Here is a 13,503-nt window from a genome sequence, read left to right as displayed (position 1 = left end):
ATGTTAATGTTAGAAAACTCTTCATGTAAAGTTAAAAAATTATTGATCTGCTTATCACTATCAAAAACCTACTAGTTCTTCAAATTATCAGGGATGGCTAGTCTATGCTCAATCTCAACAGTATACTGATGATTAGGTTGAAAAGGTAATTTGCAGGTGCTGGCAAACATGGTCAAGCTGTGGGCTTGCATGTTGTGTTTTCTAGGGATAGTTGCAAGCTAGGTTTCCAAAAAAGTGTTTAGAATTTCTATGATTGTTCCTCTATAATATCCTAGTCTAGGATCCCTAGTTAAGTAAGTTCCTTTGATCTGTTTAATTATTAATTATGAATCTCCTATGACAGACACCCTGATTGCTCCTAATATTTTAATAAGTTTAAGACCTAACAAGAGAGCCTCATATTCTTCCATATTATTGGTGAATCTAAAATTTAATGTGTAGGCATGGCCTTCAGCATGATCATTTTCTAAATTGTATACCCAAACTCCTGCTCCTGCTCCTAGTTTATTGACTGAGCCATCAAATTCTAAATGCCAAAGGATTTCATGCTCATAATTTGTGTCTGGGGTAGTAGGAACTTGTTTAACCATGGCATCTGGGTTTTCATTGTCATCTGACTTTTCTCTGCTATTTGATACTTCCTGAATATGAACAGTTGATTTTTCTTTTTCAATTTCTTTTGGTTCTGCTGCTAAAACCTCTAAAGTATTTGAAGGACTAGCTTCTGCATTGTAAAGAATGAAAGAATCCATATCAGAGTGTACTGAGTAGATGGGGAAATTTTGGGGTCTTTCCTGACTACTTACTACATATTTCATCAATGTTTCTCTGTATAATTTCTTGGGTTGTCCAAAAACTGATATAGTGGCATATGACATATCCAGTTGAAGAGATCCCTGAAGCTTAGCACCCCAGTGTTGGAAATAATATTGAGAGGGGGGGTGAATCAATATTATCTAATCAATTGAACTTTTTCATTTTCATACTCAGATTCATATACACTACTTCAGTTAAGTATACCCGCGTATATACGCGACTGTGTCTATTGCAACTAGCGTATAACCATTAAACTCATGATTCAGTTAATGGGTGCATCAGAACATTATTAGCCATATTAACAGTCAACAGTAGTAGTAAAACAGATAGATCAACACACATAAGCAACACACATGAACACCATGATATAAGGTGGAAACCCAATGTGGGTGAAAACCATCTGCTGCAATTCGTTTCTATCTTCCTTTATTAAGAAACTTCTTTTACAATGTACTGGTGCAGTCCTTTACCAGCACGTAGGCTACAACCTGCAGAAGGCTACAACCCTCTCTCGTTCTCCAAACTCTCCTGGAAGGGAGCTCCAACCCCCTTTGCTCTTGTACTAGCTAAGATACTAGTACGTAGGCGCCGGCCTACAATCTTCTCTCCTCCGGGTACCACATTTCATACATTTTCAGACTGGATACTCCTGAAGCACAACACTATAATCTAAAGGCCACGTTTCATCAAATTTTCATACTGGACCCATAACTATCATTGAAGCTCAAAACAATTAGCATCATCAATTTCTGAATCACTGAAACCCTGTCAACAACACAGAGCAGACACAGAACTCTGCAATAACAATCAGACCAACTGTATCATCAAAATCATGCATCAGATTGCATACGCTACTTGGAAGTGCTGAACCTGCGTGTATACGCAACTTTATCAAGATGAACCAACGTATATGTCACTAATCACTTATTCATAACTTCGCTGCACTTCCTGACTTCAGACATAACTAGATCATTACATATACAAGGATAATATATTTGTTAGCACCCAGATCTAGTCCATCAGATCACATAAATATGAGTCATTATGATTCTGATCCATATTAGTTCTCATCCATCACTACACAATCAACCAACCAAGATATGTAGAATACTGACACCATTAAACTGTCATCAGAACCCTTCAACAACCAGAACCACCTATAACTTCAAATATCATAGCTCAAAAGGTATACGCTACTACAATGAACTCAACCTACGTACATACGCGCTTACACCAAAGCCAACCCGCGTACAGATCTATAAATATTCAATCATGACTTGCAGCGATTTCAAACTTAAGTTATACCCATACTGGATCTCATACTTCCTCAGATATTCAAGACTTTCTCGATACCCTTGCCTAATGATCTTCTTCTCCTTTTATAGTCTTAGGCCTTGCTCAATACCACGGTCCAAAACCATAATAAAACAATACCATGGACCCAATACTTGGGATCAACACTTCTGACGAGATACCATGGTCCAAAACCATAGGTTCAAATACCGAGGACTAACTACCACGGACCAAAAGTAAGTTCTCCAACATATACGTGCTTTTCCTTGCATGAAAGTGCGTGTATACGCATACGCGCCTTGGAAACGTCTAACCCACGTGTATACGCAGCTTGGTCACAATGAACCTGCGTATATGTATTTTCTCTTCATACTTGTAGTCTGATCATCAATTCCTTGCTGCTAACCTTCTGCACTATGATTTGTCATTTGTGTGATTTGCCATCAAGGACAATAATTGTCTCATAATGCCAACAATCTCCCCCTTTGGACTTGATGGCAAAGCTAACTTGTCACACTTAGAACTTGATCTTCTTATTCCTTTGAGTTGTCCTGCATCCCATGCATTTAGTCACATCTGTTATCTCTTCTGTATATTCATCTAGTTATATATAAGTGAGTTGTTCTTCTATGAGAGGGTTTCCATAAAGTACAACATATGCATCATAATGCCAACAATCTCCCCCTTTGGACTTGATGGTAACAACACCAAATCACTCTCCCCCTTTGACATCAAGGGCAAAGAGCGAACCAAGATATTCCCTTTCCAAGATAAGCATTCCGCTGTTTATACTCCCCTGAGTGCCTGCTGAAATTTCTGAATGAGCTCCCCCTTTGTATATGCCAAGGTGTACCAATCTGTCCATGCTCCCCCTGAGTACATGCTGAGTCTCTGCACTGCTGAAGAGTGCTATTCATGCTCCCCCTGACTGTAGGCAAGATCTGCAAAAATATGTTCTACAAGAAGAACATGACTCTATCATAAATGACCTTCCTATCACCAAAGACTCATACATACATCCATCTCTCAACCAAGTGAGGATATACAAAATTGACTCATCCACCCAACCAAGTGGGGATACATCTAAAGTTTACACATGATAAAACAAGAACATTACATCTTCATCCCAAGCATAGTGGGGAAACCAATATAGGCCGTTACATGACCTTGACACCATAAAAGAGATACATGACATAGAGACGAAATATCTAGAGCAAGACTTATGAAAGTCACCAATAACTAATAGCAGCAGCATCTGTCAAACACTTTTTAGATCAGCAACCAAGATTTCCTTCTGTGCTCCTTCTGCCTTTGTTCCACCTGAAACCAACAATAGCTAGAACCAAAAGCTTCTAAGGTAATGCCAACAATGCATTATTAGAAGTTAATCTGCTCTCCCTGAACCTGTTCCAGATGGTCTCTGTCAGACCCATATCATACTCTTCTCACCCAGAGTCTGGCCCACTGATTTTATTCAAACCAACATATACACGATTGTATCCATAGAAAATAGCGTATATATGCGGATACTCCTTGTGAAACTCGCATACAACCAATTCCAGATCAGCAACATGTAAATGTCCTGTAGAGTATAAGTCATCAACCTATAACAAGGTATGTCTGTATCAATTCATCCCTTTGAATAGAATTCAGAGTCATTCACATTATATCATGTGTGAAACCACCATAGCCATTTCATCATCATCAAGATCTACATGACCCAAGTATCATTACTTGGGAACATCTGCATCAATCAACATATGTAAGTATCAACCTATCATCATATAGATAATAACTCATCATCATGTCTCCAACAAAGCAACTTTGAGTAGTCATCCATGTATCAGCACTATGTATCTTGAGCTCAAGCTCATTTGAAAAAACTTCTTGATATCATCAACAGCAACAATCCTTATCCACAAGAGTGCCTGCATCATAACTGTATGATCTTTATGCATATGACGACAGCAGCATATGAGTGACTCATCATCAAGTAAAGAATATGTGAATTCAAGCTATGTACTTCTCCTTATCCTTATGAAGATCGCCATGTAAGCACCATTAGAGAATCAACCACAGATCTGATCTAAAAATCCAAGAATCATCTGAACAACTCATAACCATATCATAGCAAGATGAATCATTTAGCCAGTTAAGCATTATTACCAAGGACTATTAACCATAATGCCAACAATGAATTATTAAAGGCATATGCTCCCCCTCAACCTGTGCCATCTGTTAGATCTGATCATGCATATATCAGCAATAAGCATCAAGACATCATCATCATCAAGTTAGGATCAAAACACTTCTAGACATCTTACAAGTATCAAAACATTTCCACACATCCTCAGCAGACTGTAACTATTAACCAATAGAGCAAATAATGGACTGAATCATATCAGATCCCTTTTTCTGAGCTTGTCCCCACTGCTTTTCCTCAGACTGACATATACGTGACTTTGCAGTGTCTAACTCACGTATATACGCGACTTCCCTTTATGGAACTTGCGTATGAGATTCAGGATACTGAAGTTTTATACTTTCAGCTCCCTTTGAGTCTGTTATGTCTGTGTTGTGCGGTATCTGAGTACAGTGTGTTGTGCCACATCTTTCTGACTGTACTTCCTTCTTCTTCCATATCTTCAAGTGTGATGATGTTTTCTCCTTTTGGTGTGATGTCTGTCCTTTGTTCCTGCATTCCTTTGCTATATGTCCAAGCTTGTTACATGCATAACATCTTACATGTTTCATATTCCTCCTGAAGCAATCAGCAGCTTTGTGACCAAACATATTGCAAGAAAAACAATATCCATTAAAGTACCTGGAATGTGATGATCTTGAGCCATTCTTCTTCTACATATGGCTGCATAATGTCCAAGATTATGACATTCATAACATTCAATATTATTCATCTGAGTAAATGGCCGAATATTACTTCCATAGATAGGAGTAAAAGATTTTCTTTGAAGAATCTCTTTCCTTGATTGTTGACCTCTCATCTCTCTTATCTCCTTGTTGGTCATTTTAGATTTCTCTTTAGAGTTCCTTGCCTCACCTTGTGAACTAGATTCACTTTCAATAGATTCATGAAAACCAAGGCCAGTCTTGATAGCAGGAGACCTTTGACTACTAAGAATATCATCCAAGGATTTAGTACTATCTTGAAATCGCAACAGTTTATCCTTTTCTTATAATTTACCTTTCAAGATATTTACCTCAACCTGAAGTTGTTCTTCCTTTTCTAGACATTGCTTCTTCACGTTTTCTTCAGCATTTCTTTCCTCTTCCATTTGTTGCCTTAGTTTGAGAATCTTCTTTTCTTGTTCTTCATTCACATCCTGCTGCATTTGACGAATTCTGAAGGCACATTCCAGCTGAGATTTTAAGCTGATAACTTCGTTTTCCTATTTTTCAATAGCTTGGAGTAGATCTTTATTCTGCTTCTTTGATTCTTCAAGATCTTCCTTTAGCGAGCAGATCGTGGCTTCAAGACTTTCATAATAACTTCCTTACCTTGTTTCCTTCCTCTAGTTGGGCCTTTAGTTTGGTAGCTTCTTCTTTGAAGTCACATTCCCTTTTGTTCAAAAGATCTTGTTGATCTCTGATTTTATCTGAAAGCCTTCTAAATTCTGCCTCTATTTGATATCTTTCTTGTTCACCCATCAGAGCAAATTCAGTTGTTTCGCTATCACTTTCATCTTTTCCAAATGGATAGATAGCTGGAACATCAGAGGATAACAAATTTATACCTGATAGTTCATCTTAATTCTGAAATGAATCTGATTCTGAATCTGAAGAACTTCTTACACCTAGTCCCCAATTGATTCTCCCACTGTCATAGTTCTTCTGAGATGTCTTCTTCTGCTTATGTGCTTTCTTCTTAAGCTTCTTTCCCATAGTTCCACGGATCTCCTTCAAGCGATCAAGCTTCTACCAAAGGACCTGCTCTGATTCCAATTGTTGGAAATAATACTGAGAGGGGGGGTGAATCAGTATTATCTAATCAATTGAACTTTTTCATTTTCATACTCAGATTCATATACGCTACTTCAGTTAAGTATACCCGTGTATATACGTGACTGTGTATATTGCAACTAGCGTATAACCATTAAACTCATGATTCAGTTAATGGGTGCATCAGAACATTATTAGCCATATTAAACGTCAACAGTAGCAGTAAAACAGATAGATCAACACACATAAGCAACACACATGAACACCATGATATAAGGTGGAAACCCAATGTGGGTGAAAACCACCTGCTGTAATTCGTTTCTATCTTCCTTTATTAAGAAACTTCTTTTACAATGTGCTGGTGCAATCCTTTACCAGCACACAGGCTACAACCTGCAGAAGGCTACAACCCTCTCTCGTTCTCCAGACTCTCTTAGAAGGGAGCTCCAACCCCCTTTGCTCTTGTACTAGCTAAGATACTAGTACGTAGGTGCCGGCCTACAATCTTCTCTCCTCCGGGTACCACATTTCATACATTTTTAGACTGGATACTCCTGAAGCACAACACTATAATCTAAAGGCCACGTTTCATCAAATTTTCATACTGGACCCATAACTATCATTGAAGCTCAAAACAATTAGCATCATCAATTTCTGAATCACTGAAACACTGAAACCCTGTCAACAACACAGTCACCAGAACACAGAGCAGACACAGAACTCTGCAATAACAATCAGACCAACTGTATCATCAAAATCATGCATCAGAGTGCATACGTTACTTGGAAGTGTTGAACCTGCGTGTATACGCAACTTTATCAAGATGAACCAGCGTATATGTCACTAATCACTTATTCATAACTTCGTTGCACTTCCTGACTTCAGACATAACTAGATCATTACATATACAAGGATAATATATGTGTTAGCACCCAGATCTAGTCCATCCGATCACATAAATATGAGTCATTATGATCCTGATCCATATTAGTTCTCATCCATCACTACACAATCAACCAACCAAGATATGCAGAATACTGACACCATTAAATTGTCATCAAAACCTTCAACAACCAGAACCACCTGTAACTTCAAATATCATAGCTCAAAAGGTATACGCTACTACAATGAACTCAACCTGCGTACATACGCGCTTACACCAAAGCCAACCCGCGTACAGATCTATAAATATTCAATCATGACTTGCAGCGATTTCAAACTTAAGTTATACCCAGTTTAGATCATTACATGCGTCAGTATACAGATCTAAAATAAACATAATCAATCATATAGAGATAGTTAATTTCAAACCATTTGATCCCGATCTATCCTTAGATCTTTCTCTCCATCTACCGGTGAGATCCCTCCTTAGCTCAGATCAAGCAATGCATCATCAACCCATAACCTGCATACTGGATCTCATACTTCCTCAGATATTCAAGACTTTCTCGATACCCTTGCCTAGTGATCTTCTTCTCCTTTTATAGTCTTAGGCCTTGCTCAATACCACGGTCCAAAACCATAATAAAAGAATACCATGGACCCAATACTTGGGATCAACACTTCTGACGAGATACCATAGGTTCAAATACCGAGGACTAACTACCACGGACCAAAAGTAAGTTCTCCAACATATACGCGCTTTTCCTTGCATGAAAGCGCGTGTATACGCATACGCGCCTTGGAAACATCTAGCCCGCGTGTATACGTGGCTTGGTCACAATGAACCTACGTATATGTATTTTTTCTTCATACTTGTAGTCTAATTATCAATTCCTTGCTGCTAACCTTCTGCACTATGATTTGTCATCTGTGTGATTTGCCATCAAGGACAATACTTGTCTCATAATGCCAACACCCAGGATCTGGACAATAACATGCCATATTTGGGTGGTATATCTGCTACCACTATGTCCATTAAAATTGTATTTGTAGGTTATTGAACCAATAAAACACACAAGTCTTTTATCAGTCCTAAACATATCGCCTGACTAGAATCAAAAGAAAACAAATCTTTGTATGGTCTAGTGATGTCTAGGTCTAGCTTTTCCATGACAGACTTGGGCATGAGATTGTGAGAAGCACCACATTCAAACATGGCTTTGTGTAGAATCTTATCATGTATGTTTAGGCTAACATAGAAGGGAGGAATTCCTCCTTCCAATGGTTTTCCATTCGCTTCTAGTCCAAAGATTAATAAAAAGATTAACTGAATCTTCAGTTCCAGTAATTTTCAATGATCTATTGATTTGAGTTTGGTAGGCATCATGTTTAGCTAATTCAGATAATGGGACAGAAATTTTTAGCTTACCTACTTATGTTTCCATATTAAAGGGTTTTTTCTATTTGGGCTTTTGGATTTCGACCAACAGTATTCTATCTATTTTCTATGTTTTCTATGTTTTTCTCCTCTTCAGGATTAGAATCATGATTTGTTGATTCTCCTAGATCAACCTTTGGAGCTTCTTCCACAGTTTCCTTGGAAGGAACGAAAGTGGAAGGTTGTTCATTGTTTAGTTGATTGTCAGAGACATCTTCAATTATGGGGTTAGAGGGGTTAGTGTTTGATCGAGAAAGAATTTGCATAGGGACATCAATTCTCCTACTTCTTAGATTGTATTGCTTGTGCACCTCAAAGATGGTTGAGTCATATCCCTCTCTAAAGTCAAACGATTCTCCTGATTGGGTTTGGAACTGTTTAAGTATGTGGGCCTCTTGATCATCTTGGGACAAGAAAACTTCTCCTTCATCATCAAGCCCCATCAAATTAATTTGAGTATCTTCTTTTGGGCCTTCAAAGTGAGAAGCTTCTGCATAGTTCTCCTAGAAAGGGGGTCTAATGTTTTGGTCAGGACCATTCTTTCCAGTGTTCTGGTTTTGATTTTTCCTGAAATTAGGATTTCTCCCTATATTAGCTTGCTGGCTATCCCAAGGAGATTTCCTTTCAATTGTCTCCACTCTGTCTCCTAGTCTATCCATTCCTTTAATTATGGCATCTAGCTTTTTTTCAAAGGGTGAGCTTTCTTCTTTTAATGGTATCCTCCTTTCACTCCTGACCTTGGCTCTTTTAGATAGCAGGTTGGCTTCAACGCTGACTGTTATGCTTTGCATATCTTCCAAAGTAGGGGGGTTTCGTTCTCTCAGCTGGAAAGCCATATCAGAATCAAATCCATCTGGGAATTTGATTAAGGCTAAACTAGGTGGGGGTCTAAGATCTAGTGGGATGGCATTATACACACTGTTGAATCTAGTGCAATAGTCTTGGACAGTTTCATGGGGTCCTCTTCTTAGGTTTTCATATTCAGATAGAATCTGAAGGGGGTCTTTCCTTTTCTCCCACCTGTTCAAGAATTGTTGATAGAGAGTTCTTAGGCTATCTATAATATTTGGTGTTAAGGCTCTGAACTAGGTTCTAACTTCCCCAGATAAACTTTGAACGAATATTTTCATTTGCACATCAACAGTATCTATTTCATAAATTTCAAAATAATCAGTCATCTTCTTGGTGTGTTGTTGGGCTATATAGGTTCTAGTGCCATCAAAAGTAGTGATCTTAATTTGGTAGTCCTGGGGCATGGCACCTAAGTTTGCTGGTAGTACCAGGGGAGCATATATGTTGGCCATTGCTATTGGTAATGGTGAAACAAAAGCTGAGGTTGGAGTAACAGTGGATGTTTAAGTTGTGGATGGAGAGCTGGAGGTGATGGTCAGAAGTGGAGTGGTTTGAGGTTGAGAGATATGAGGGAATGATAATGAGCTTGCAGAAACAGAAGTGATTACAGAGGGATTAGGGGTTCCTTCAGTGGTAAGATTAGATTGTCGTGAGTTATGCAAATGTCTATCAATTGACAAATTGGCTGCTTGGATTTCTAGTTCTCTGATGAACTCTGGGTCTTGGACTCGATCTACTAATTCAGAGTCGGATGAAGTCCTAAACAAAGAGGTTCCAAAGTACTCATCAAAGGGTAGGTCTTCAAGGTAAATCCACTTAACAGGACAAGATGAGGATCTGAATATGGTCGAGGACTAACAGAAATTTCTTGTCTTCTAAGAATTCTGGGGATCAGATTGGGGTTTTCAAACACTTGTGGTGGATTGGGATCAGGATTAGCTCTAGATTAACTAGTCCTTTCTGAAGCCAGATTTTTAGGTTTTATTTTTGTTTTCTTAACAGATATCAAAACAACTTCTATGATTTCTTTAAGATGCTTTTAGATTTAAGGTTTAAATTTTCTTAAAAAATTGTTTTGACTGAGGAATTGTCCTTCCCCAGTGTGGTCGCCAATATATTATCAATCAAATTTTCCTTGAAGTTGTTAGAAGAAGGAAAGGGGTCCGAGGTAACTACAAACCAATCTTTTAAGTATAGAATCTAGCCAATCTGTACTCAGAGAGGGCTCTCTCTTTGTGATTTAGCTTTGTTTTGTGAGATATTAAGCTAGTTATGAAAGCTTGGGGGGTTTTGATTTTTTTTGGTGGTGGAATTCAGGAGCAGATGGATAGAACAAGGTATTTCAGGCCATTGGGCTATGGAGTCAACTAGATGATGGCTTAACTTGATCAGGTTGATTTAACAAAGGAGAATTTCACAGGGCAAGATAGCTAAACAAAAGACAAATGATAGCTTAAAATGGGTGGAATGGTCTTGAACAGGGAGGAAGGACAATCAAGAATCCTTCAACAAAGTCTAAGATGAGGGGAAGTGGGTGCTCATTAACAAAAAGCAATTAAGTATTCTTTGTTAAATGGTCACAATGATAAACTATGAAAGCAGGGAGCAGTTAAGAATTCCCTACCTATAATAGCTTGGAAGAAAACATTGAGAAAATAAACAATTTTAAAGACAGAATGCAGTAAAGCTTTTTCTGAAGTATAACTTTGCGTTTATCATTCAGATATGAAACACATGAATATTTATTAAACCAAAAAACTGTAAAAACACAAGATATAGAATACTTATTTGTTTCTCGTTTGACACAAGTATCCTATAAAAGTCCTTTGCTTTATTACTTTGTTCCAGCCAGCCATACAAAAAGTTGTTCAACAACACTTTAATTCCAAAAGTAAATTGTCTACAGAAATGTCTAAGGATCCACCCACAGTACTTCAAATAAGGAAGTACTTATATAAAATTTACATCAAAATATCTCCTAACTAAGAGAGATACATTCTAGGAGAATTAAATATCTTTTACATGAATATAGAGACAGATGGTCTCGAATGTAGAAACAGAATGTGAATTGATTGTTGTTGTCCCTATTTTTGTTGAAGGAGCTGGAGGCAGGTCCTATGAATGTGTATCTTGTTGTCTTGCTCATAATTCTGTGCTAGATGATTGATTTTAGCTTTTCACTGATACTCTTTTACCTGTGACTGATACCCTTTACCTGTTTTACCATCATTAATCCCTTTTTACCAAAATTGACTATGGTAAATACTTCAATTTACTTCACTTTTTACCATGGTAAATCATAAGATGTCTGTCATGCTGGTCCACCAATCATCTCTCGGTATTCTTGTCCTTGTCAATTTTCTGTAGATTTCATCTGCTTTTATATATTTTACAAAATTTGGTTGCACTGGGAATAAGTGCTTCACTTCATGCTTAATGTAAAAAAGGTTCTCCAAACCATCATAGAGAACTCTCCCTGTGGTCAATGCCTTGACTGCAGATGAACTGGCCTGACTGTTAGCTTGTTGATGTAATTTGTTGACATAATCATCCTGAAACATTAGCTTGTCATTAATGATTAAAGTACTTGGGAGTCCTTTACTTTGTAAGATGCCAAATTTCTCCATGAACTCATCTATGTCTTCCTGCATATTTTGACATTTGCATTCCAGGCCTTGCATTAGATTCCTTTTGGTCAATACTTTCTTTATTTCGAGGATGGCAGCAGTCTTATCCTCAATGTTTAATTGTTCCAACTGATGCCTATTTCTACTGTTTAGATATTTTATTAATCTGATAGCTTCTTCAGGCTTCCCTCCTAGTTCTTCCCTAGTTTTCTCAATATCTTGAAGAGCAACTTTCACTAAGTCAATTTGTTCAAAAATGATTTGAATTGATGACCAAATATCATTCATGGAATCAATGATATTGGTCCATAATATCTTTCTAATATCAGTCAAAGGCTTTTCAAATGTAAGGTCCTTTTCCAGTGTTTTAATTTGTTGGGTCAAGCCTTTGTTTTTTCTCATCTCTTTTGCAAAATTGAATTTTGATACATCATATTTTTGCTCTAAAGTAATGAATTTCTCTTTTACTTTTTGCAGTTCAGTGACTTGGAGCTTCATTTCCTCCATGGACTTGATCAACTCTTCTGTGCTCTGATTTGAGGTTCCTGCCTGTGATGTACCTGTACCTGTTGCTTCTATAGTTGCAGCTGTTGCCAAAGGGACATTTGGTGCTAAAGCAGTTGCCAATGTAGAAGGGACTGTTGTAGAAACCACTGGCACTACATTTTGAGGCTGTGTGGTCGACTCACTCTGCCTGTTTTGTAGTGTTTTCTCTAATTCTTGCTCTGTCTCTTTTAGTTGCTCATTTAGCTTAAGGACCAGGTCCATAAGCTCTTCTTCATTTTTCTTCTCAATCACTTCAGCAGTCTGAGGGTGAATGAGTGGTGGCAATTTCAACTGCTTTCTCAGTGCAGTTATATCTTCATTCTTTTTCTTTATTAGGCTCTCTGCAGCCTTGATATGCTTTAGGTTATGGCCCAACTCAATAATCAACTCCTCCAGTGATTCGATTATGTTGCCCTTTACTTGTGAGGAGGCCTTTTCTAGTTGTAATTGGGCAGTAGTGTTGCTCAGTGAATTTTGCAACCTATGTGCCATCACTGCCTTGCTAGTCAGTGTAGAATAAATCATCTCCCATTGAATGTCATAGTAGTCTACCTAATCTGTGAAGAAAATCATGCAACAAACAAATGCCCTTCGTTGCCAAGACTAGAAGCTATATATCAAGGGGCAGAAGGGGGTTCAGATCAACTTTGTTTCATCAATCAAATAAGACCTTAAGGACCTCAACCATATCAATAAGGCATGCAAGGTGCACACTACTCTTATTATAATCCTTCACCCTTGCAACCTTGGTACTCTTCCACTCATCCATCCTGAACCACACCTCCTTCTTGGCCTTATGCTCCTCCATATCCTCCTTAACCTGTCAACCATTATTTTCATCCATATCCACCCCAATCTTCTCAATGGGGCAACCCATCACAAGGGTGGAGGCCTCAAGTTAACCAACCTCCTGCTTTACTACCTCCACCCCAACCTCAACCACAACTCACTCATCCTAGTCCACCCGAGCAACCTCAAATTCTTGCTCAACCAAATCTAAACCTAAACAACAAGCAAGCACAACAAATCTACATCGGAGAGACATTTATCCTACTTATGTTGTGGAAATCCAAGTGATCAACCTTTGGTCTG

Source organism: Pinus tabuliformis, chromosome 9 (genome assembly GCF_031772625.1).
Source record: "Pinus tabuliformis cultivar Carrire ecotype Pingquan chromosome 9, CPIR1, whole genome shotgun sequence".
Taxonomy (NCBI): Eukaryota; Viridiplantae; Streptophyta; class Pinopsida; order Pinales; family Pinaceae; genus Pinus; species Pinus tabuliformis.
Note: the sequence above shows the minus strand (reverse complement) of the source record.